Source organism: Scyliorhinus canicula, chromosome 17 (genome assembly GCF_902713615.1).
Source record: "Scyliorhinus canicula chromosome 17, sScyCan1.1, whole genome shotgun sequence".
In the NCBI taxonomy this organism is placed as follows: domain Eukaryota; kingdom Metazoa; phylum Chordata; class Chondrichthyes; order Carcharhiniformes; family Scyliorhinidae; genus Scyliorhinus; species Scyliorhinus canicula.
Window position 1 is genome coordinate 121,736,202 of NC_052162.1, and position 23,171 is coordinate 121,759,372.

General features: G+C 52.3%; 1 pseudogene; it reads right to left on the reverse strand.

Annotated features, from left to right (window-relative positions):
* The window catches only part of LOC119951847, a 46,635-nt pseudogene that overhangs the window by 9,825 nt on the left and 13,639 nt on the right, over positions 1-23,171 (reverse strand).

Below are 23,171 nucleotides of genomic sequence, written 5' to 3' on the forward strand. Positions count from 1 at the left end.
CATCGCCGGGGGGCCAGCAGAAGTCACCATTATTCTTACCTGTTCGGGTCGTGGACGGGGGAGGCACCCCGCTCGCTACACCCCGCTCGCTACACCCCGCTCGCTACACCCCGCTCGCTACACCCCGCTCGCTACACCCCGCTCGCTACACCCCGCTCGCTACACCCCGCTCGCTACACCCCGCTCTCTACACCCCGCTCTCTACACCCCGCTCTCTACACCCCGCTCTCTACACCCCGCTCTCTACACCCCGCTCTCTACACCCCGCTCTCTACACCCCGCTCTCTACACCCCGCTCTCTACACCCCGGTCGACGTCGCTGGGGAGCCCGGTTTTCATCCCGGAGATGTCTCCGGGGGGCTCCTCGGACCATTCCGGGGCCCCGGAGACGGGGAACAGACAGGAGGTTCTGTGGGAACGAAAGAGACTCACGGTTGGTGTGTTGCCTCCCAGGTACCAGGGTTCGTGATGTCTCTGATCGTGTTTTTTGGATCCTTAAGGGGGAGGGGGAGTAGCCCCAAGTCGTGGTCCACATAGGTACCAACGACATAGGTAGGAAGAGAGATGGGTATTTGAGACAGAAATTCAGGGAGCTAGGGTGGAAGCTGAGAGCTAGAACAAACAGAGTTGTTATCTCAGGGTTGTTACCCATGCCACGTGCTAGCGAAGTGAGAAATAAGGAGAGAGAGGAGTTGAACACGTGGCTACAGGGATGGTGCAGGAGGGAGGGTTTTGGTTTCCTGGATAATTGGGGCTCATTCTGGGGTAGGTGGGACCTCTACAAACAGGATGGTCTTCACCTGAACCAGAGGGGTACCAATATCCTGGGGGGGAGATTTGCTAGTGCTCTTCGGGGGGGTTTAAACTAATTCAGCAGGGGGATGGGAACCTAAATTGTAGTCCCAGTGTACAGGATGTTGAGAGTAGTGAGGTCAGGGATAGGGTTAAAAGTTCGAAAGAGGGCACCGGCAAGCAAGACGCTGGTTTGAAGTGTGTCTACTTCAACGCCAGGAGCATCCGGAATAAGGTGGGTGAGCTTGCAGCATGGGTTTGTACCTGGGATCTCAATGTTGTGGCGATTTAGGAGACATGGGTAGAGCAGGGACAGGAATGGTTGTTGCAGGTTCCAGGATTTAGATGTTTCTGTAAGAACAGAGAAGATGGTAAGAGGGGGGTGGGGGGGTGGGGGGGTGGCACTGTTAATCAAGGAAAGTATTACGGCGGTAGAAAGGACGTTTGAGGACTCGTCTACTGAGGTAGTAGGGGCCGAGGTTAGGAACAGGAGAGGAGAGGTCACCCTGTTGGGAGTTGTCTATAGACCTCCGAATAGTTCCAGAGACGTAGAGGAAAGGATTGCAAAGATGATTCTCCACAGGAGCGAGAGTAACAGGGTAGTTGTTATGGGAGACTTTAACTTTCCAAATATCGACTGGAAATACTATAGTTCGAGTACTATAGATGGGTCAGTTTTTGTACAGTGTGTGCAGGAGGGTTTTTTGACACAGTATGTAGACAGGCCATCAAGGGGCGAGGCCACATTGGATTTGGTACTGGGTGATGAACCCGGCCAGGTGTTAGATTTAGATGTAGGTGAGCACTTTGGTGATAGTGATCACAACTCGGTTATGTTTACTTTAGCAATGGGCAGGGATAGGTATATACCGCAAGGCAAGAATTACAGCTGGGGGAAAGGCAATTATGATGCTATTCGGCAAGATTTAGGATGTATAGGATGGGGAAGGAAACTGCAGGGGATGGGTACAATCGAAATGTGGAGCTTTTTCAAGGAACAGCTACTGCGTGTCCTTGATAAGTATGTACCTGTCAGGCAGGGAGGAAGTTGTCGAGCAAGGGAACCGTGGTTTACTAAGGAAGTTGAAGCACTTGTCAAGAGGAAGAAGAAGGCTTATGTTAGGATGAGACATGAAGGCTCAGTTAGGGCACTTGAGAGTTACAAGTTAGCCAGGAAGGACCTAAAGGGAGAGTTAAGAAGAGCGAGGAGAGGACACGAAAAGTCGTTGGCGGATAGGATCAAGGAAAACCCTAAGGCTTTCTATAGGTATATCAGGAACAAAAGAATGACTAGAGTAAGATTAGGGCCAATCAAGGATAGTAGTGGAAAGTTATGTGTGGAATCAGAGGAGATAGGGGAAGCATTAAATGGATATTTTTCGTCAGTGTTTACACTGGAGAAAGGCAATGTTGTCGAGGAGAACACTCGACCAGGCTAGATGGAATTGAGGTTCAAAAGGAGGAGGTGTTAGCAATTTTGGAAAATGTCAAAATAGATAAGTCCCCTGGGCCAGATGGGATTTATCCTAGGATTCTCTGGGAAGCCAGGGAAGAGATTGCAGAGCCTTTGTCCTTGATCTTTCTGTCGTCTTTGTCGACAGGAATAGTGCCGGAAGACTGGAGGATAGCAAATGTTGTCCCCTTGTTCAAGAAGGGGAGTAGAGACAACCCTGGTAATTATAGACCTGTGAGCCTTACTTCAGTTGTGGGTAAAATATTGGAAAAGGTTATAAGAGATAGGGTTTATAATCATCTTGAAAAGAACAAGTTGATTAGCGATAGTCAACACGGTTTTGTGAAGGGTAGGTCATGCCTCACAAACCTTATTGAGTTTTTTGAGACGGTGACCAAACAGGTGGATCAGGGTAAAGCGGTTGATGTGGTGTATATGGATTTCAGGAAGACATTTGATAAGGTTCCCTACGGTAGGCTATTGCAGAAAATAAGGAAGTATGGGATTGAAGGTGATTTAGAGGTTTGGATCAGTAATTGGCTAGCTGAAAGAAGACAGAGGGTGGTGGTTGATGGCAAATGTTCATCCTGGAGTTCAGTTACTAGTGGTGTACCGCAAGGATCTGTTTTGCGGCCACTGCTGTTTGTCATTTTTATAAATGACCTGGAAGAGGGTGTAGAAGGATGGGTTAGTAAATTTGCAGATGACACGAAGGTCGGTGGAGTTGTGGATAGTGCTGAAGGATGTTATAGGATACAGAGGGACATAGATAAGCTGCAGAGCTGGGCTGAGAGGTGGCAGATGGAGTTTAATGCGGAAAAGTGTGAGGTGGTTCACTTTGGAAGGAGTAACAGGAATGCAGAGTACTGGGCTAATGGCAAGATTCTTGGTAGTGTAGATGAACAGAGAGATCTCGGCATCCAGGTACATAAATCCCTGAAAGTTGCCACCCAGGTTAATAGGGCTGTTAAGAAGGCATATGGTGTGCTAGCCTTTATAAGCAGGGGGATTGAGTTTCGGAACCACAAGGTCATGCTGCAGCTGTACATAACTCTGGTGCGGCCACACCTGGAGTACTGCGTGCAGTTCTGGTCACCACATTATAGGAAGGATGTGGAAGCTTTGGAAAGGGTTCAGAGGAGATTTACTAGGATGTTGCCTGGTATGGAGGGAAGGCCTTACGAGGAAAGGCTCAGGGACTTGAGGTTGTTTTCGTTAGAGAGGAGAAGGCTGAGAGGTGACTTAATAGAGATATACAAGATAGTCAGAGGGTTAGATAGGGTGGACAGTGAGAGTCTTTTTCCTCGGATGGTGATGACCAACACGAGGGGACATAGCTTTAAATTGAGGGGTGATAGATATAGGACAGATGTCAGAGGCAGTTTCTTTACTCAGAGAGTAGTAGGGGTGCGGAACGCCCTGCCTGAAACAGTAGTAGACTCGCCAACTTTAAGGGCATTTAAGTGGTCACTGGATAGACATATGGATGAAAATGGAATAGTGTAGGTCAGATAGGCTTCAGATGGTTTCACAGGTCGGCGCAACACCGAGGGCCGAAGGGCCCGTACTGCGCTGTAGTGTTCTATGTTCTATGTTCTATGGGGTCGCCACCGTCCACAGACCCAGAATCGCGGGGGGGGGGGGGGGGGGGAGCCTGCGAGGGACACGCCTGAGGACGACCCTAGGGGTAGGGTCGACTCGGGCCGAAGGTCAGCCGGTGGGCCCTTGCCACCCACCACACTCCACGTGGTGGGGGACTCGGGCTCGAGTGGTGATCGCTCGGAGGAGGAAGGCTGCTCGGTGGCGGGTGAGGAGGAGGATTTAGATGCTCTCTGCAGCGAGGCAGAGGGCGCCCTCACACCCGGCACCGAGTCTCCCCTCATCCCCGCTGGGGAACTCCGAGCATTTCTGGGTGAACACCATGGTCACCCGGACTGTGTGTGACTGGCCCTGGACAGCTGGGAAAATCTGGTGCTGCTCCTCGAGTCCACCCGTGCCTATACCAGAGAGGGGCGGGACTTTGATCAGGCCCAGGAGGAGCAGCGCCAAGCTGTTCAGTTCCTCGTGGGACTCCTGAGGGAGTGGAGGGGGCGTTCAAGCCCCACTCCCTCTGAGCACTAAAAGGTGATGGTGACAGATAGACTATACTACTGACATGGAGGTAACCATAGCCAGCCTCAACATCAACGGCAGCAGGAACGCGCACCGCCGTTTCCAGTTCTTTTCTATCCTTCGGGACAGAAAGTACGGGGTGTGCTTCCTGCAGGAAACCCACCCCATTCCGTGTAACAAAGCTCAGTGGACCCTGGAGTGGCAAGGAGGAGACTTCATGAATCACCAGGCCCCACGTTCGGGCGGGGTGGCTATCTTGTTGGCTCCACATTTTCAGCCGGAGATCTTGGGGGTCAAGGAGCCAGTGCCAGGCCGTCTGCTGCACCTGAAGGTCCGTGACGGGGCAGCGGTGATCCACTTTATAAACCTATACGCTCCGGTAGAAGGACCGCAGCAGATGACTTTCTTTGAAAAAGTGTCCACTCTTCTAGACACCATCCCGGTGGGCGAGTGCATCGTCCTCGGGAGGAGATTTTAATTGCACCCTCCAGGACAAGGACCGTCATGGAGTCCTGCGCAAGCTGCAGGCGGTGGTGATGTTGAGGGACCTGGTCAGGTCCTTTGACTTGGTGGACGTCTGGCGGACTCTCCATCCTGAATTGCGGGTGTACACCTATGTGCATCCTCCGTTCACAGCGTCCAGAATCGACCGTCTTTACATTTCCAAGACGTACTTGCCCAGCGTTCCGACGGCTTCCATGGAGCAGGTGCCATGCTCGGACCACAAACTAGTGTGGGCGAGGTTTGCCCCATCCCGCGCTCAGACACGGTCCGCGCACTGGCACTTTAACTACCTGCTGCTGGAGGACAAGCGGTTCCTGGACTCGTTCCGCCGTTTCTGGGCCGGCTGGAGAAGGAAGCGGGGTGGCTTCCCCTCCTTGAGGCTGTGGTGGTTCGTGGGCAAGACTCACGTCCGCGCCTTCTGTCAGGGGTACACAAAGGGGTCTACGGCGAGGCGGAACTCCACAGTCGCCAAATTGGCTGAGGAACTCCTCGATCTGGAGTCACGTCTTGCTCAGCCCGATGAGGACCCGGCCCTGGGGCTGGTGTACAGAGAGAAGAGGGGCGCGCTGTGGGACCTGCAACTTGCCGGGTCCCGCGGCGCATACGTGAGGTCGGGGATCCGTCTCCTGAGGGACATGGACCGCGGCTCCCCCTTCTACTCGCTGGAAAGAGGACAGGGGACCCGTCGGCAGATTTCTACGCTGCTGGCCGACGACGGGTCCCTCGTCTCGGATCCGGAGGAGGTCAGGAGCCTGATTAGGGATTTTTATTCCGACCTCTTCTCTCCGGATCCTTCCAGCGAGGACGCTTGCAGAGATCTGTGGGAGGACCTGCTACAGGTCGGCCCGGAGGGCGCCGGGAAGCTCGAACAAACCATCAACCTCCAGGAGCTGACCGGCGCACTCGACAGCCTGTCACGGGGGGAAACCCCAGGGCTGGACGGGCTGACCGTGGAGTTCTTCAGGGCGTTCTGGGATGTCCTGGGGAGCGACTATGTGGGGGTCCTGGGGGAATGTATCTTGACTGGGGAGATGCCCCTTTCGTGGCGCAGGGCCGTCATTGCCCTGCTGCCCAAGAAGGGGGATCTCCGCCAACTTAAGAACTGGCGACCGGTGTCCCTACTCAGCACGGATTAAAAACTCTTCGCCAAGGTACTCTCTTTACGCTTTGGCCCCGTGTTGGACCACATGATCCACCCTGACCAGTCCTACACAGTCCCGGACCGCACAATATTTGATAACATCCACCTGGTCCGGGACATTATTCATTTCTCCCAGAGAATTGGTATGTCGAGCGCCTTCTTGTCTCTTGACCAGGAGAAAGCGTTCGACAGGGTGGGGCGCGAGTATTTGCTCGGGACTCTGTGAGCTTTCGGGTTCGGGTCGCATTTTGTCGCCCGGATCCGATTACTGTCCGCCGCCTCGCAGTGTCTGATTAAGGTTAACGGGTCCCTGACGGCGCCCCTTCGCTTTGGGAGAGGAGTGCGTCAGGGCTGCCCCCTGTCCAGCCAACTTTATTCCCTATGCGTGGAGCCTTTCTGTGCCTCCTGCGGAGGAGGTTAACGGGGCTGGTTCTGCGCGAGCCGGACGTGGAGGTGGACCTCTCGGCTTACGCTGATGACGTGCTCCTCATGTTCACTGACCCCGGTGACCTGCGGAGGATGCGAGACTGCCAAGCTGTCTACTCCGCCGCGTCTTCCGCACGGATCAACTGGGCTAAATGTTCCGGACTCCTGGTTGGTCCGTGGCAGATGGACCACCTCCCTGAGGAGCTCAGGCCCTTCAGCTGGAGTCAGACCAACATCCTCTAACTGGGAGTCCATCTTTGCCCGGCAGAGGAAGCCTGGCCGGCGAACTGGCAGGAGCTGGAGACCAAGGTCACCGCTCGCCTGTGACGCTGGACAGGACGGCTCCGAGTGCTGTCCTACAGGGGTCGAGTTCTCGTCATAAACCAGCTGATCACCTCCATGCTGTGGTACCGGCTGGTCACTTTAACCCCTCCCCCTGACTTTGTCGCACACATCCAGTGAACCCAACTTCGGTTCTTCTGGGAGAAAGGATTGCACTGAGTCGCTGCGGGGGTGGGGATCTTCCGAGTCTCCCGATTGCGGCTTTCCGCCTTCAGACTCTGCAGCGATAAGTGTACGTTGAGCCTCCTGCACGATGGTGTACCCTGGCGACGTATTTCTTCTGCCAGGTGCATGGCCTGAACTATGACATGCAGCTCCTGTTCGTTGACCAGCAGGGTCTTCGGAACTCTTTGTTGGCGCTGCCCGTCTTGTACCAGGACCTCCTCACAATCTGGAACATGGTCGCCACGCGCCGCAGCTCTCCCCCGTCAGGAATACTGGCCCTCGCGAGGGAGCTGCTGCTCAGGAATCCGCACCTCCGCCAATTTCCATTCCGGTGGCTGGCGGAGCGGAGGGCTGTGGATGTCGGGGTGACCAGGATCGGGACGTGCTGGGTGGCGGAGGGGCGGGCTGGCTGACACCCCACGATCTCGTTGAGCGCGGGGCGGGGTCAACGTCAAAGCCATCCAAGGCCTCAAAACGGCCGTGCTCGGCCCCGCGTGCACACTGGAGCTAGAGACGGCGTGGTTGTGCGGTGGCATCCCGTCTGAGCGGACCCCTGCTCGGACGGAATTCCACATTGGTCCCAAGCCCCGGCGCACCCTCCGGGTGCCGGCACCCCACAGCCCCAGCCGCCTCGCGGAAATACCCTCTGTGCCATTTCGCACTGCGCGGAGGGGTGTCCTGTACGGCCTGCTATTACACACCTTCCACTTCCTTTGACTCGCCCGCCGTCCGGACACGCCTTGGCGTGCCTCGTAGCCGTCCGGTGGCGGAGGTCCCCGCTGGAGGTCCCTCTACAGAGGCGTCCTCCCCATAAAACCCGGGGACCTGGGGTGGAGGGTGCTGCACATGGCAGTGCCGTGCAACCGTCAAATTCAAACATTCTCTCTGCCAGAGACCTGCTCCTTTTGCGGCCTGGTGGAGACCGTGGAGCACGTTTATGTTGTCTGTCCGAGGCTGCACTCCCTCTTTGATTTCTTGACAACGTTGTTGTTGAGATTTTGTTTGCACTTCAGCCTCATGCTCCTGATCTACGGACATCCGGTGTGGAGGGGGGCAGGGAAGGCGGAGGACGTCCTTGTGAACCTGCTCCTGAGCCTGGCCAAACTAGCCATTTATCGGTCCAGGCAGCGGGCGAGCGAGGGGGTCGTCCGGCCTGACTGTCTGCCCCTCTTCCGCGGCCTCGTTCACGGCCGGGTGTCCCTGGAGAGGGAGCATGCGGTGTCCACGGGCACACTCGAGGCTTTCCGTGCTCGGTGGGCACCGCAGGGGTTGGATTGCCTCACTGACCCCGATTTTCACACTTTAATTTGACGGGTTTTAGCTAAGTTTCTGTTCCTTTTTTGCTTCTTTTTGGGTTGTGCTCCACTCGTGGTTTATGGGGCACTCCCCTCCTTTGCTTTATCCTTCATTAATTTATGTTCTTATACTTGGTTTCTTCACACCCAGCACCGTGCTAAGGCAGGTGCTGGCCTAATCCTGTACATGTATATAAATGTGCAGGTCATATCCACAAAATAAAAGAAAATAAATTAAAAAATAAAAATAAAATAATAATAAACAAAAAAACCGAAACACATGAATTCTAAGTAGTGCCGCCCCAAAATAAGCGGAACGGTCAGCCGGTTGTCTGGAAACCTTGTCTCGAGGATGTGTGGGGGAAGGGGAACAATGGGTGGGGGTGGGGCTCCCGTGTCTGCGCTGGTCAGTGACATCACCGCGGAGCGGACTTATTCCTATTGGCTGATTTAGAGGTCGAGCTGCTTTGTGATGTCAATGTGGAGGTTGGACAATGAGTTTCAGACTAAAACATCCTCCTCTGGGCAACATCTGAGAGCAAATCAATGTCTCTCCCTTTCAGAAGGTCATAAGATATAGTAGCAGAATTAGGCCATTTGGCCCATCGAGTATAACCCTTCAACCCGATTAAAAATCTGTCTAACTCCTCCCTAAATTTACTCACTGTCCCAGCTCGCACTCTGGGGTAGTGAATTCCACAGATTCACAGTCCTTTGGAAGAAGCAGTTTATCCTCAACTCTTTAGAATTTGTTACCTCTTTTTTTTAAAAAATAATCTTTATTGTCACAAGTAGGCTGACATTAACACTGCAATGAAGTTACTGTGAAAAGCCCCTACGCTCCACATTTTGGCGCCTGTTTGGGCACACAGAGGGAGAATTCAGAATGTCCAAATGATCTAACAGCACATGTTTCGCGGCTTAATTTACAGTGCAGAAGGAGGGCATTCAGCCCATCGAGTCTGCACCAGACCCTGGAAAAAGCACCCAACCCCAGCTCACTCCTCCACCCCATCCCATAATCCAGTAAACCCACCTAACCTTTTTTGACACAAAGGCCAATTGATCATGGCCAATCCACCTTTTATCATGGCCTAAGCCACCTAACCTGCACATATTTGGACTGTCAGAGGAAACCGGAGCACCAGTACAAAATCTACGAAGACACGGGCGGAACATGCAGACTCCACACAGCCAGTGACCCAAGCCGGAATCGAACCTGGAACCCTGGAGATGTGAAGCTACTGTGCTAAACACTGTGCTACCATGCTGCCCATCTTATCCTATGATGTGGAGATGCCGGCGTTGGGCTGGGGTGAGCACAGCAAGAAGTCTTACAACACCAGGTTAAGGTTCAACAGGTTTGTTTCAAAAACGAGCTTTCGGAGCACTGCTCCTTCCTCAGTCTTATCCTCAGACTATTACCTCTCGTTCTAGAATGCCTGAAAGATGTGCTGTTAGGTAAATTGAACATTCTGAATTCTCCTTCTGTGACCCTAACAGGCGCCGGAATGTGGCGACTGGGGGAGTTTCACAGTGACTTCATTGCCGTGTTTTAAAAAAAATTTAAAGTACCCAATTCATTTTTTCCAATTAAGGGGCTATTCAGCGTGGCCAATCCACCTAGGCTGCACATCTTTGGGTTGTGGGGGTGAAACCCACTCAAACACAGGGAAGAGGGAGTAGCCTTTCCAAGGCAGCTTTCAGGACAGACATCAACCCAGAATCGCTGAGCAGAAACTTATAGCCATTTTCATAGAATTTACAGTGCAGAAGGAGGCCATTCGGCCCATCGAGTCTGCACCGGCTCTTGGAAAGAGCACCCTACCCACGGTCAACACCTCCACCCTAGCAGAGGGCAGCAGAGCAGAGCTACTGATCAGCTGTTCTGGGGAAATTTGTATACGTGCAGTGCGGTCAGCCTAATTTGAAGGTGTACCTGCGAAGGAGACCCAAGGAGTTTGAGTGAAGGCAAGCATCCAGCAGAGCAGACCTACTGATCAGCTGTTCTGGGGAAATTTGCATACGTGCAGTGCGGTCAGCCTAATTTGAAGGTGGTTTGTGGAGGGGCTGTTGTCAAGTGACAGTTAAACCCGAAACACTTCGTCAGTGTTTCCCACCCTTCCTCCTCCTCTAACTAAAAAAAAAACCACGGTCATTGGGAAGCGGGAGCAGGGGCCTGTCTTGAAGGTGAGTGAGTGCCTTTAAATTTGCTTACCTTTCAGCGGGAGCAGGGTTTGAGGGAATATCAGGTAAGCTCTTCTTTTTTCTTTTTCTTGTTTTTTTAAAATCTAGAGGTGATGTCAGGGAAGGCAGTACAATGCTCCTCCTGCAGAATGTTTGAGGTGAGGGACACCGTCAGTGTCCCTGCTGATTTCATTTGTGGGAAGCGCACCCAACTCCAGCTCCTCAAAAACCGTGTTAGGGACCTGGAGCTTGAGCTGGATGAACTTCGGATCATTTGGGAGGCAGTGGGGGTCATAGATAGAAGCTTCAGGGAGGTAGTTACACCAAAGACTGGAGATAGATGGGTAACTGTAAGAGGGACTGGGAAGAAGCAGTCAGTGCAGGGACCCCCTGCGGTCGTTCCCCTGAGTAACAAGTATACCATTTTGGATACTTGTGGGGGGGGGGGGAGAGACTTAAAGTCATGGGGTACGGGCCTCTGGCACGGAGTCTGTCCCTGTTGCTCAGAAGGGAAGGGGGGAAAGGAGTAGAACATTAGTAATTGGGGACTCAATAGTCAGGGGCACAGATAGGAGATTTTGTGGGAGCGAGAGAGACTCATGTTTGGTATGTTGCCTCCCAGGTGCAAGGGTACGTGATGTCTCGGATCGTGTTTTCTGGGTCCTTAATGGGGAGGGGGAGCAGCCCCAAGTCGTAGTCCACATTGGCACTAATGACATAGGTAGGAAAGGGGACAAGGATGTCAGGCAGGCCTTTAGGGAGCTAGGCTGGAAGCTCAGAGCGAGAACAAACAGAGTTGTTATCTCTGGGTTGTTGCCCCTGCCACGTGATAGTAAAACGAGGAATAGGGAGCGAGAGCAATTAAACACGTGGCTACAGGGATGGTGCAGGCGTGAGGGATTCAGATTTCTGGATAACTGGGGCTCTTTCTGGGGAAGGTGGGACCTCTATAGACAGGATGGTCTACATCTGAACTTGAGGGACACCAATATCCTGGGTGGGGGGGGGGGGGGGGGGGGGAAGAGATTTGTTAGTGCTCTTTGGGGGGATTTAAACTAATTCATGGGAACTTGGATTGTAGTTTTGGGGCATGGGAGATTGAGAGTACAGAGGTCAGGAGCACAGATTTGACTTTGCAGGAGGGTGCCAGTGTTCAGGTAGGTGGTTTGAAGTGTGTCTACTTCAATGCCAGGAGTATACGAAATAAGGTAGGGGAACTGGCAGCATGGGTTGGTACCTGGGACTTCGATGTTGTGGCCATTTCAGAGACATGGATAGAGCAGGGACAGGAATGGTTGTTGCAGGTTCGGGGTTTCGGTGTTTTAGTAAGCTCAGAGAAGGGGGCAAAAGAGGGGGAGGTGTGGCGCTGCTAGTCAAGGACAGTATTACGGTGGCGGAAAGGATGCTAGATGGGGACTCTTCTTCCGAGGTAGTATGGGCTGAGGTTAGAAACAGGAAAGGAGATGTCACCCTGTTGGGAGTTTTCTATAGGCCACCTAATAGTTCTGGGGATGTAGAGGAAAGGATGGCGAAGATGATTCTGGAAAAGAGCGAAAGTAACAGGGTAGTTGTTATGGGAGACTTTAACTTTCCAAATATTGACTGGAAAAGATATAGTTCGAGTACATTAGATGGGTCGTTCTTTGTACAATGTGTGCAGGAGGGTTTCCTGACACAATATGTTGACAGGCCAACAAGAGGCGAGGCCACATTGGATTTGGTTTTGGGTAATGAACCAGGCCAGATGTTAGATCTGGAGGTAGGTGAGCACTTTGGAGACAGTGACCACAATTCGGTGACCTTTACATTAGTGACGGAAGGGGATAAGTATACCCCGCAGGGCAAGAGTTATAGCTGGGGGAAGGGCAATTATGATGCCATTAGACATGACTTAGGATGTGTTGGTTGGAGAAGTAGGCTGCAAGGGTTGGGCACACTGGATATGTGGAGCTTGTTCAAGGAACAGCTATTGCGTGTTCTTGATAAGTACGTACCAGTCAGGCAGGGAGGAAGGGGTAGAGCGAGGGAACCGTGGTTTACCAAAGAAGTGGAATCTCTTGTTAAAGAGGAAGAAGGACGCCTATGTGAAGATGAGGCGTGAAGTTTCAGTTGGGGCGCTTGATAGTTACAAGGAAGCGAGGAAGGATCTAAAGAGAGAGCTAAGACGAGCAAGGAGGGGACATGAAAAGTCTTTGGCAGGTAGAATCAAGGAAAACCCAAAAGCTTTCTATAGGTACGTCAGGAATAAAAGAATGACTAGGGTAAGAGTAGGGCCAGTCAAGGACAGTGGTGGGAAGTTGTGTGTGGAGGCTGAGGAGATAAGCGAGATACTAAATGAATACTTTTCGTCAGTATTCACTCAGGAAAAAGATAATGTTGTGGAGGAGAATGCTGAGACCCAGTCTATTGGAATAGATGGCATTGAGGTGCGTAGGGAAGAAGTGTTGGCTATTCTGGACAAGGTGAAAATAGATAAGTCCCTGGGGCCTGATGGGATTTATCCTAGGATTCTCTGGGAAGCCAGGAAAGAGATTGCTGAACCTTTGGCTTTGATTTTTATGTCATCATTGGCTACAGGAATAGTACCAGAGGACTGGAGGATAGCAAATGTGGTCCCTTTGTTCAAGAAGGGGAGTAGAGATAACCCCGGTAACTGTAGGCCGGTGAGCCTCACGTCTGTTGTGGGTAAAGTCTTGGAGAGGATTATAAGAGATACGATTTATAATCATCTAGATAGGAATAATATGATTAGGGATAGTCAGCATGGTTTTGTGAAGGGTAGGTCATGCCTCACAAACCTTATCGAGTTCTTTGAGAAGGTGACTGAACAGGTAGACGAGGGTAGAGCAGTTGATGTGGTGTATATGGATTTCAGTAAAGCGTTTGATAAGGTTCCCCACAGTCGGCTATTGCAGAAAATACGGAGGCTGGGGATTGAGGGTGATTTAGAGATGTGGATCAGAAATTGGCTAGTTGAAAGAAGACAGAGAGTGGTGGTTGATGGCAAATGTTCAGAATGGAGTTCAGTTACGAGTGGCGTATCACAAGGATCTGTTCTGGGGCCGTTGCTGTTTGTCATTTTTATAAATGACTTAGAGGAGGGCACAGAAGGTTGGGTGAGTAAATTTGCAGACAACACTAAAGTCGGTGGAGTTGTAGACAGTGTGGAAGGATGTTGCAGGTTACAGAGGGACATAGATAAGCTGCAGAGCTGGGCTGAGAGGTGGCAAATGGAGTTTAATGTAGAGAAGTGTGAGGTGATTCACTTTGGAAAGAATAACAGGAATGCGGAATATTTGGCTAATGGTAAAATTCTTGGCAGTGTGGATGAGCAGAGGGATCTCGGTGTCCATGTACATAGATCCCTGAAAGTTGCCACCCAGGTTGATAGGGTTGTGAAGAAGGCCTATGGTGTGTTGGCCTTTATTGGTAGAGGGATTGAGTTCCGGAGCCATAAGGTCATGTTGCAGCTGTACAAAACTCTGGTCTGGCCGCATTTGGAGTATTGCGTACAGTTCTGGTCGCCTCATTATAGGAAGGACGTGGAAGCTTTGGAACGGGTGCAGAGGAGATTTACCAGGATGTTGCCTGGTATGGAGGGAAAATCTTATGAGGAAAGGCTGATGGACTTGAGGTTGTTTTCGTTAGAGAGATGAAGGTTAAGAGGTGACTTAATAGAGGCATACAAAATGATCAGAGGGTTAGATAGAGTGGACAGCGAGAGCCTTCTCCCGCGGATGGAGGTGGCTAGCACGAGGGGACATAGCCTTAAATTGAGGGGTAATAGATATAGGACAGAGGTCAGAGGTAGGTTTTTTACGCAAAGAGTGGTGAGGCCGTGGAATGCCCTACCTGCAACAGTAGTGAACTCGCCAACATTGAGGGCATTTAAAAGTTTATTGGATAAGCATATGGATGATAAGGGCATAGTGTAGGTTAGATGGCCTTTAGTTTTTGACTTCCCATGTCGGTGCAACATCGTGGGCCGAAGGGCCTGTACTGCGCTGTATCGTTCTATGTTCTATCCCCATAACCCAGTAACCCCACCCAACACTAAGGGCAATTTTGGACACCAAGGGCAATTTATCATGGCCAATCCACCAAACATCTTTGGACTGTGGGAGGAAACCGGAGCACCCGGAGGAAACCCACGCACACACGGGGAGGATGTGCAGACTCCACACAGACAGTGACCCAAGCCGGAATCGAATAGGGCCTCAACCGGGACCTTGGATTCATGTTGCATTACATTCCACCACCACCCCCCAAAATCCTACCAACTGTACTGGCTTGAGACAATTCACACCTCTTTACCCTATGATTGCCCCTCTCTCCAGTCACTCTGTCTGGACCTGTAAAGACTTAATTACCTGCAAAGACTCGCATTCAAAAGTATCGTCTTGCATCATCGACTTTGTCTATATATGTTTCTGGAACCTACCTCTTCATTCACCTGAGGAAGGAGCTGTGCTCCGAAAGCTAGTGATTTCAAACAAACCTGTTGGACTTTAACCTGGTGCTGTAAGACTTCTCACAGTGCTCACCGCAGCCCAACACCGGCATTACCACATTAAAGTAAAAGGGCAAAGTGGCAGCATGGTGGTTAGTGCTGCTGCTTCATAGCGCCGAGGTCTCAGGTTCGATCCCGGCTCTGGGTCACTGTCCGTGTGGAGTTTGCACATTTGCCCCGTGTTTGCGTGGGTTTCACCCGCACAACCCAAAGATGCGCAGGATAGGTGAATTGGCAATGCTAAATTACCCCTTAAAATAAATTGGGTACTCTAAAATTCAAAAAAAAGTAAAAGGACAAAGTCTATTTACAGTTTAAGAGATACATTCCTAATAAAAATAGTATTTAGGCATTGTTGCTTCTCGTTTCTTGCCGTAAAAGTCATAAAACCTGAAGTCTTTGCCTTATGACTCTAACTTGTTCACTGGGTTTAGAATTTATCTTTTAAAGTTACTGATCTTTTCAGAAATCTTACACAGTTGATTTAGAGCTACAAGTTTCAACTTCCCATTAAGCCTCAGGCAACTTCTGTCTCTCTATTGCTCATGTCAATGACAGCCCAGCAACAGAGCTGAGGGCTGGAGATGCCGTCACTCCTTGTAGGAGCTGGAATCAGTAGAAAGAAGAACCATAGTTTCTGGTTGAGCTTTGTGTGAGCTGTCTGACCATGATGACCGTATATAAATAGCCAACCAGGTAATATATTGTGATGAGGGTTTAGAAACAGACCCTGGGTAGACGGGTTCACTGAAGCTGTGGGCTTGTCAGCTGTACAGTGAAACCAGGCATCCAACAGCCACAGAGACCTCTAATATTGGACACTGGGTTTAACCCTGTTCTGTATTAAACAGACCTACCTGATACTGGGGGTGATAGAGTTGATCTGACCCATAATTCATTCAATTCCAAAAGTGAATAACATTGATTCAAGCACAGTGATTATTCTGTTAGTCTGTGAACAAAGAGGGTTCAGTTCATGCAGATCTCTGTCTGAACTCAATTTCATTACTTATTTTTGTTACTGTCTCGGGTACCTCTCTCTTTTTTCTCTCCTCTCTCCTGTCTCTCTCAGTCTCTGGTGCTCCCCTCTCACTCTGGTGCCTCTCACTCCCTCTTGCTGCCTCCCACTCCCTCTTGCTGCCTCCCTCTCCCTCTGCTGCCTCTCTCAGCTGCCTCTCAGTCCCTGCTGTCAGTGCTTAGGAAGGCAGATGGGATAGTTTCCTTTGGTAGCCGAGGGCCAAGAATATAAGAACAGGGAGATTGTGCTGGAACTGGATCAAACACCAGTTAGACCACAGCCAGAGCACTGCAGACCGTTATTTTCACCACATTACAGGAAGGATGTGATCACACGAGAGAGGCTGCAGAGGGGATTTATGATGATGTTACCCGGGATGGAGAATTTTAACTATGAGGAAAGATTGGAGAGGCTGGGGTTGTTCTCATTGGAACAGAGGAGGCTGAGGGGAGATTGAATTGAGTTGTGTGTAATTCAGAGGGGCTCAGATAGAGTGAATATTTCCCTCAGCAGAGTCCAGCCCCTGCAGTCAAACATGAAGTGGCTGGTGTGTCAGGAAGTGGGATGAGTGAGTGACTCTCTATCCGCACAGAGAACATGTAAACAGCAGCTCCCCAGTTTGAACTCGCTGGTGTGTCAACAGGCTGGAGGATTGGCTGAATTCCATCCCACTCCTGGAACATTTTTCAATGTCCTCTCCCCAGTGCCAGCAGGCAGCCTGACTGAGAGAAGCTCTGTCCACAGACAGAGCAGATGAATGGCCTGTCGTTAATATCTTGATGCTGGTGTCATATTGATATTGTTCATTCCGGGGACTTCCAGTGACAACATGTCGGTGGATGTCACACGTTAGGTAGCTCCTGCGAGAGTCTCGGATTTTTGGACTTTTATGCCTGGTTTTGGGACAGTTTTTAGATGAGTTGTGGAGGGAAGTCATTAGGAGGCTAACGAAGTCCCAGAGGAAAGGTGCTGGAAAGAAGGGGGTGAGCGAAGGTTCGCCGGCGAGTGCTGCTGTGAGTCCTGCAGGAAGGAAGATGGTGGGGGCTGGGTCGTCGGGTGGGGCCGCTCCCCTCACCGGGGAAACTCTGACCGAGGTGATGTCAGAGCTTCAGACATAAGTAGATTTTACCCCTTTGAACTGAATCGGCCACTTTCCTCTCGGAGGTCTGTTCTATTCTCTGAGCCATCACCCATTTGTCCCGGCTGATCCTCGGTCGTTGCTGAAACAGAATCTTCGATGCTTGGTTCTTATACTCCTTCTGACCCGTGTCCCAGACAGGTCAAATTTACTCTACTTCAAACTGTCAAATTACATCTTCCTTCTAACCACAGATCCATTCGTCAGACATTGTGGTTAAAGGTGTCAACTCAGGCTCTGCTCGGCATTTCACAATCTTTTCCATCAGAGCATCGCAGACTCTAAATAGGTCACTGGTCAAAAGGTAACAGATCTCATTTCAAGTTGACCAAAACCTTCCCATCATGCCTGCTATCAGTCATTTTAGCACAATCAGGGTCTTACTGCCAGTGGAGTTTGAAAGGCTGTTTGCCAAGCGTTTGGAGGTGCTTTGGAGGGAGATGCTGGCTTCACTTTAGAGTGGGTAGAGGAGGCAACTGCCCTGGTAAAGGTGGCAGAGATGAAGACGTCGGTTGAAGTGTGGGAGCAAGGAGAGAAGTTGAAGGGAGTGGAGGAGACACTGTCACTACACAGCAACCAGTTCACCTCGATGGGTGAGGAGCTGTGGAGAGTAACGGGGGTTAACAAAGGCTCAGAGCGAAGGGAGGGGAGCTGGAGAACTGGTCAAGGAGGGAAAATATGAAAATCGTGGGCCTGCCTGAGGACTGGAGGGCCTGAGGCCGACCGAGTACTTTGCAAAGATTTTTGCTGAGTTGGTGGGGAAGGAAGAAGATCCACCCGCTACGGGTTAGACAGGTCACATCGGTCACTCAGGCCGAAGTGAATGAGCCACCACGGGCGGTTATAGTCGCCTTCCACAGCTAGCACGTGAAGGAGAAGGTTTTGAGCTTGGCACCCTAGCAATGCCATGTAGGCACCCTGGCAGTGCCACCCAGGTGCTAGCATGGCAATTCTGGGGTGCCCAGGTAACACAGTCAGGCTGGCAGGCGTACTGCCAGGGTACCACGCGGACAGTGCCAAGGTGTCAGGCTGGCATTTTGCTCGCACCGGGGATCAAGCCCGGGGTGCACTGCCCATGTGAGGTGGGGTGGGGAGGTCCGAGGACCCCCTTATAGGTGAGTTGAGACATTGGGGGGTCCGGGGGTCGAGTCAGGGGGTCAAGGCGGCTTCACTGAGCATTATTCCTGCACTGAGGGCCGGTGAAGCGGTCAAGGGTACTGGCTCACCTGAAGGGGCTAAAGGCGGATGTGGCAATGCTTCAGGAGACCCACCTGAGGGTGGCGGACCAGGTCCGCCTGAGGAAGAGATGGGTGGGGCAGGTTTTCCACTCGGGGTTGGATGTGAGGAACCGGGGAGTGGCGATTCTGGTGGGGAAAAATGTGTTGTTTGAGGCATCGGAGGTGGTGGCGGATAAGGGGGGTAGGTATGTGATGGTTAGGGGCAGGCTACAAGGAGAGAAGGTGGTACTGGCTAGTGTGTATGCCCCAAATTGGGACGATGCGGGCTTTATGAGGCGTATGTTGGGACGGATCCCGGATCTGGAGGCGGGAGGTCTGATCATAGGGGGGGACTTCAATACGGTGTTGGATCCTTCACTGGATCGGTCCAGCTCTAGGACAGGTAGGAGGCCGGCGGCGGCCAAGGTACTGAGAGGGTTTATGGATCAGATGGGTGGAGTGGATCCATGGAGGTTTGTGAGGCCGAGGGCACGTGAGTACTCTTTCTTCTCCCACGTACATAGGGTCTACTCTCGGATAGATTTCTTCGTGGTGAGTAGGGGACTGATTCCGAGAGTGGAGGAGGCCGAGTATTCGGCCATTGCAATCTCTGACCACGCTCCGCATTGGATAGAGTTGGAGATGGGGGAGGTGCGAGACCAACGTCCATTGTGGCGGTTGGATGTGGGGTTGTTGGCGGAGGAGGAGGTGTGTAGGAGGGTCCGGGCAAGTATTGAGGGGTACCTTGAGGTGAATGATACGGGGGAGGTTCAGGTGGGGATGGTCTGGGAAGCCCTGAAGGCAGTAATTCGTGGGGAGCTGATATCCATCCGGGCACACAGGGAGAGGAGCGAGAGGGATAGACTGGTGGGAAAGATGCTGGAGGTGGACAGGAGGTATGCAGAGGCACCAGAGGAGGTACTGTTGGGGGAGAGGCGCAGCCTGCAGGCTAAATTTGATTTGCTGACCACTAGAAAGGCGGAGGCACAGTGGAGGAAGGCACAAGGGGCAGTGTACGAACATGGTGAAAAGGCGAGTAGGATGCTGGCTCATCAGCTCCGTAAGCGGGATGCGGCTAAGGAGATTGCTGGAGTGAGAGACAAGAGTGGGAATGTGGTGCGGAAGGGGGTAGAGGTGAATGAGGTCTTCAAGGACTTTTACGGGGAACTGTACCAGTCGGAGCCAACGGGGGAGAGGAGGGGAATGGAGAGGTTCCTTGACAGGCTTTCTTTCCCAAAGGTGCAGGAGGAGAAGGTGGAGGGGCTGGGTGCGCCGATTGAGCTGGAGGAGCTAGTTAAGGGGATCGGGCAGATGCAGTCAGGGAAGGCACCGGGGCCGGATGGGTTCCCGGTGGAATTTTATAAAAAGTTTGTGGACCTAGTGGGCCCCTTGCTGGTGCGGACACTCAACGAAGCGTGGGAAGGGGGGACTTTGCCCCCGACGATGTCACGGGCGCTGATCTCGTTAATTTTAAAGAAGGACAAGGACCCCCAGCAGTGTGGGTCATACAGGCCCATATCTCTCCTCAACGTGGATGCTAAGGTGCTGGCAAAAATCCTGGCCACCAGGATAGAGGACTGTGTGCCAGGGGTTGTGCATGAGGACCAGACAGGTTTTGTGAAGGGAAGGCAGCTGAACACGAATGTGCGGAGATTGCTGAATGTCATTATGATGCCGGCGATTGAGGGGGAGGCAGAGATAGTGGTGGCGCTGGATGCGGAGAAGGCCTTCGATAGAGTGGAGTGGGGGTACCTATGGGAGGTGTTGGGGAGGTTTGGATTTGGTGAAGGGTTCATTAGATGGGTAAGGCTGCTATATGAGGCCCCGATGGCGTGCGTTGCCACGAATAGGAGGAGGTCGGAGTACTTCCGGCTTTACCGAGGGACCAGGCAGGGTTGCCCCTTGTCCCCCTTGTTGTTTGCACTGGCAATCGAGCCGCTGGCGATGGCATTGAGAGATTCAGAGAGGTGGAGAGGCTTGGTGCGAGGTGGAGAGGAACATAGGGTGTCGTTGTATGCCGACGACCTGTTACTGTATGTGGCGGACCCGGTGGGAGGGATGCCGGGAGTGATGGAGTTACTAGCCGAGTTTGGGACCTTCTCAGGTTATAAATTAAACTTAGGCAAGAGCGAGGTGTTTGTGGTGCACCCTGGAGACCAGGAGGAAGGAATTGGTAGGCTCCCGCTTAGGCGGGCAGGGGAGAGCTTTAGGTACCTGGGGGTGCAAGTGGCCAGGGACTGGGGGACTCTCCACAAGCATAACTTTACCAGACTTGTAGATCAGATGGAGGAGGAGTTCAGGAGGTGGGACATGCTGCCATTGTCGTTGGCGGGGAGGGTGCAGTCCGTCAAAATGACAGTGCTTCCGAGGTTCTTGTTCCTTTTTCAGTGCCTGCCCATATTTATCCCCAGGGCCTTCTTTAGGAGAGTGACCGGCAGTATTCTGAGCTTTGTGTGGGCACATGGGACTCCGAGAGTGAGGAGGGTGTTCCTGGAGCGAGGAAGGGATAGAGGCGGGCTGGCGCTGCCCAACCTTCGGGAGTACTATTGGGCAGCCAATGTGTCAATGGTGCGTAAATGGGTGATGGAGGGGGGAGGGGCGGCGTGGAAAAGAATGGAGATGGCGTCATGTAGAGGTACAAGCCTGGGTGCCATGGTAACGGCACCGTTGCCGCTCTCCCCCAAGAGGGTTACCACGAGCCCGGTGGTGGCGGCGACCCTAAGAATCTGGGGACAGTGGAGACGGCATCGGGGGGAAACAGGGGGCTCGATGGAGGCTCCACTGGGTGGCAACCATCGGTTCATCCCGGGGAACACGGATGGGGGATTCAGGGGATGGCAAAGGGCGGGCATCAGCAAATTGAGGGACCTGTTTATTGGCGGGAGGTTTGCGGGCCTGGGGGAACTGGAAGATAAATTTGGCCTTCCCCAGGGGAACATGTTCAGATACCTGCAGGTAAAGGCGTTTGCTAGGCGACAGGTAGAGGGATTCCCTTTGCTGCCCTCGCAGGGGACGATGGACAGAGTGCTTTCGGGGGTGTGGGTAGGAGAGGGGAAGGTGTCTGACATCTATAAGGTAATGCAGGAGGTGGAGTCGTCGTCAGTGGAGGAGCTGAAGGCTAAATGGGAGGAGGAACTCGGGGAGCAGATAGAGGACGGGACTTGGGCGGAGGCCTTGGAGAGAGTCAACTCCTCCTCCTCATGTGCGAGGCTTAGTCTCATCCAATTTAAGGTGCTGCACCGGGCCCATATGTCCGGGACTAGGATGAGTAGGTTCTTCGGGGGTGAGGACAGGTGCACCAGATGTTCGGGGAGTCCTGCGAACCACGCCCATATGTTCTGGGCATGCCCAGCACTGGAAGAATTCTGGAAGGGGGTGGCGGGGACGGTGTCGAGGGTGGTTGGATCCAGGGTCAAACCAGTTGGGGACTCGCGATTTTTGGGGTTGGGGTGGAGCCGGGAGTGCAGGAGGCGAAAGAGGCCGGTGTCCTGGCCTTTGCGTCCCTAGTAGCCCGTCGAAGGATTCTGTTACAATGGAAGGATGCAAGGCCCCCAAGCGTGGAGACCTGGATCAGTGACATGGCGGGATTTATAAAATTGGAAAAGGTCAAATTTGCCCCGAGAGGATCAACACAAGGGTTCTATAATCGATGGCAGCCTTTTCTGGACTTCCTGGCTCAGAGATAGGTAACTGGGTCAATAGCAGCAGCAACCCGGGGGGGGGGGGGGGGGGGGGGCATTATTGTAGTGTTTATTCTGTAACTTTATAGTGTGTTAATTTGCGTTGTTGTTAAAATGCTGGGTTGTTCATGGGGATGGGGCGAATGTATATGATTGTTAATATTATTGTTATTGTCGGTATTTTACTAAGGTGCGTTATTGTTGTATAAAATCAAAATTTCTCAATAAAAATTATTTAAAAAAAAAAATTATTCCTGCACTGAGGGGCTTTCCTTTTGGAGATCCTCAATGCAGGAATAATGCTGAGTGCAGCCTCGGGTGGCATTCCCCACCGGAGCAGTTAAAAAAAGCAGAATGCCAATAGTTAGCGGATGTGAAGTGGGAAGGTATTGGGAGATGCAGATACCAAGATCTGAGGGCGGAGTTGGTGAGAATGCGGGCAGCCTTTGGATGGGTGAATGGGGCATTGTCCGGCAGCAGAGTGAGATTTGGAGTGGTCGACCCAGCAAAGCCGAGAGGGACACATAACTCAAAGACTTTTATTTTGAGGCGCCGGAGGTGTGCGTTAAGGCTGAAGGACTGAGACAAGAGTTGGGATTTGGGCTTGGTTGGTGGGGATGGGGATTGTGTTCTCTTATTGAGGGTTTTCTATTTGATTGGCGATTTGTTTCTGTCTCTTAAATCGGGGGGGGGGGGGGGGGGGGGCAGTTTATGTGCATGTGTTGTGTTTTTTTCCTTATGCGTGCGGTTCTGTATTGTTTCATGGTATCAGGGAGGTGGGTTTTGGCCACATGGGGCTGGGTTACTGAGGAGGGGATGGGGAGGAGGGGGGCTCTGGCAGGGGACGCCACATGAGGAAACGTAGGTTGGCTAGTGAACGGGAGTGTGGTGGGGAGGGGCTGCGGTCATTGGAACCTGGTCAAACAGGTTTCAATGGAGCTGGGAGGGGTGTGAATGGTGGGGGAGGGGATCGATACTGGGCGAGGTGTTTGCAACAGGAAGTGGATGGGGGGATTCTGGGAGGGGTGAGGGGATTGATGGTAACAAAAGGAGGGCGAGGGGGAGAGTCTGGCCAGATGGGCAGGGCCTGGGGTAATCATAGAATTTACAGTGCAGAAGGAGGCCATTTGGTCCATTGAATCTGCACCGGCCTTTGTGAAGAGCACCCGACCTAAGCCCACACCTTCACCC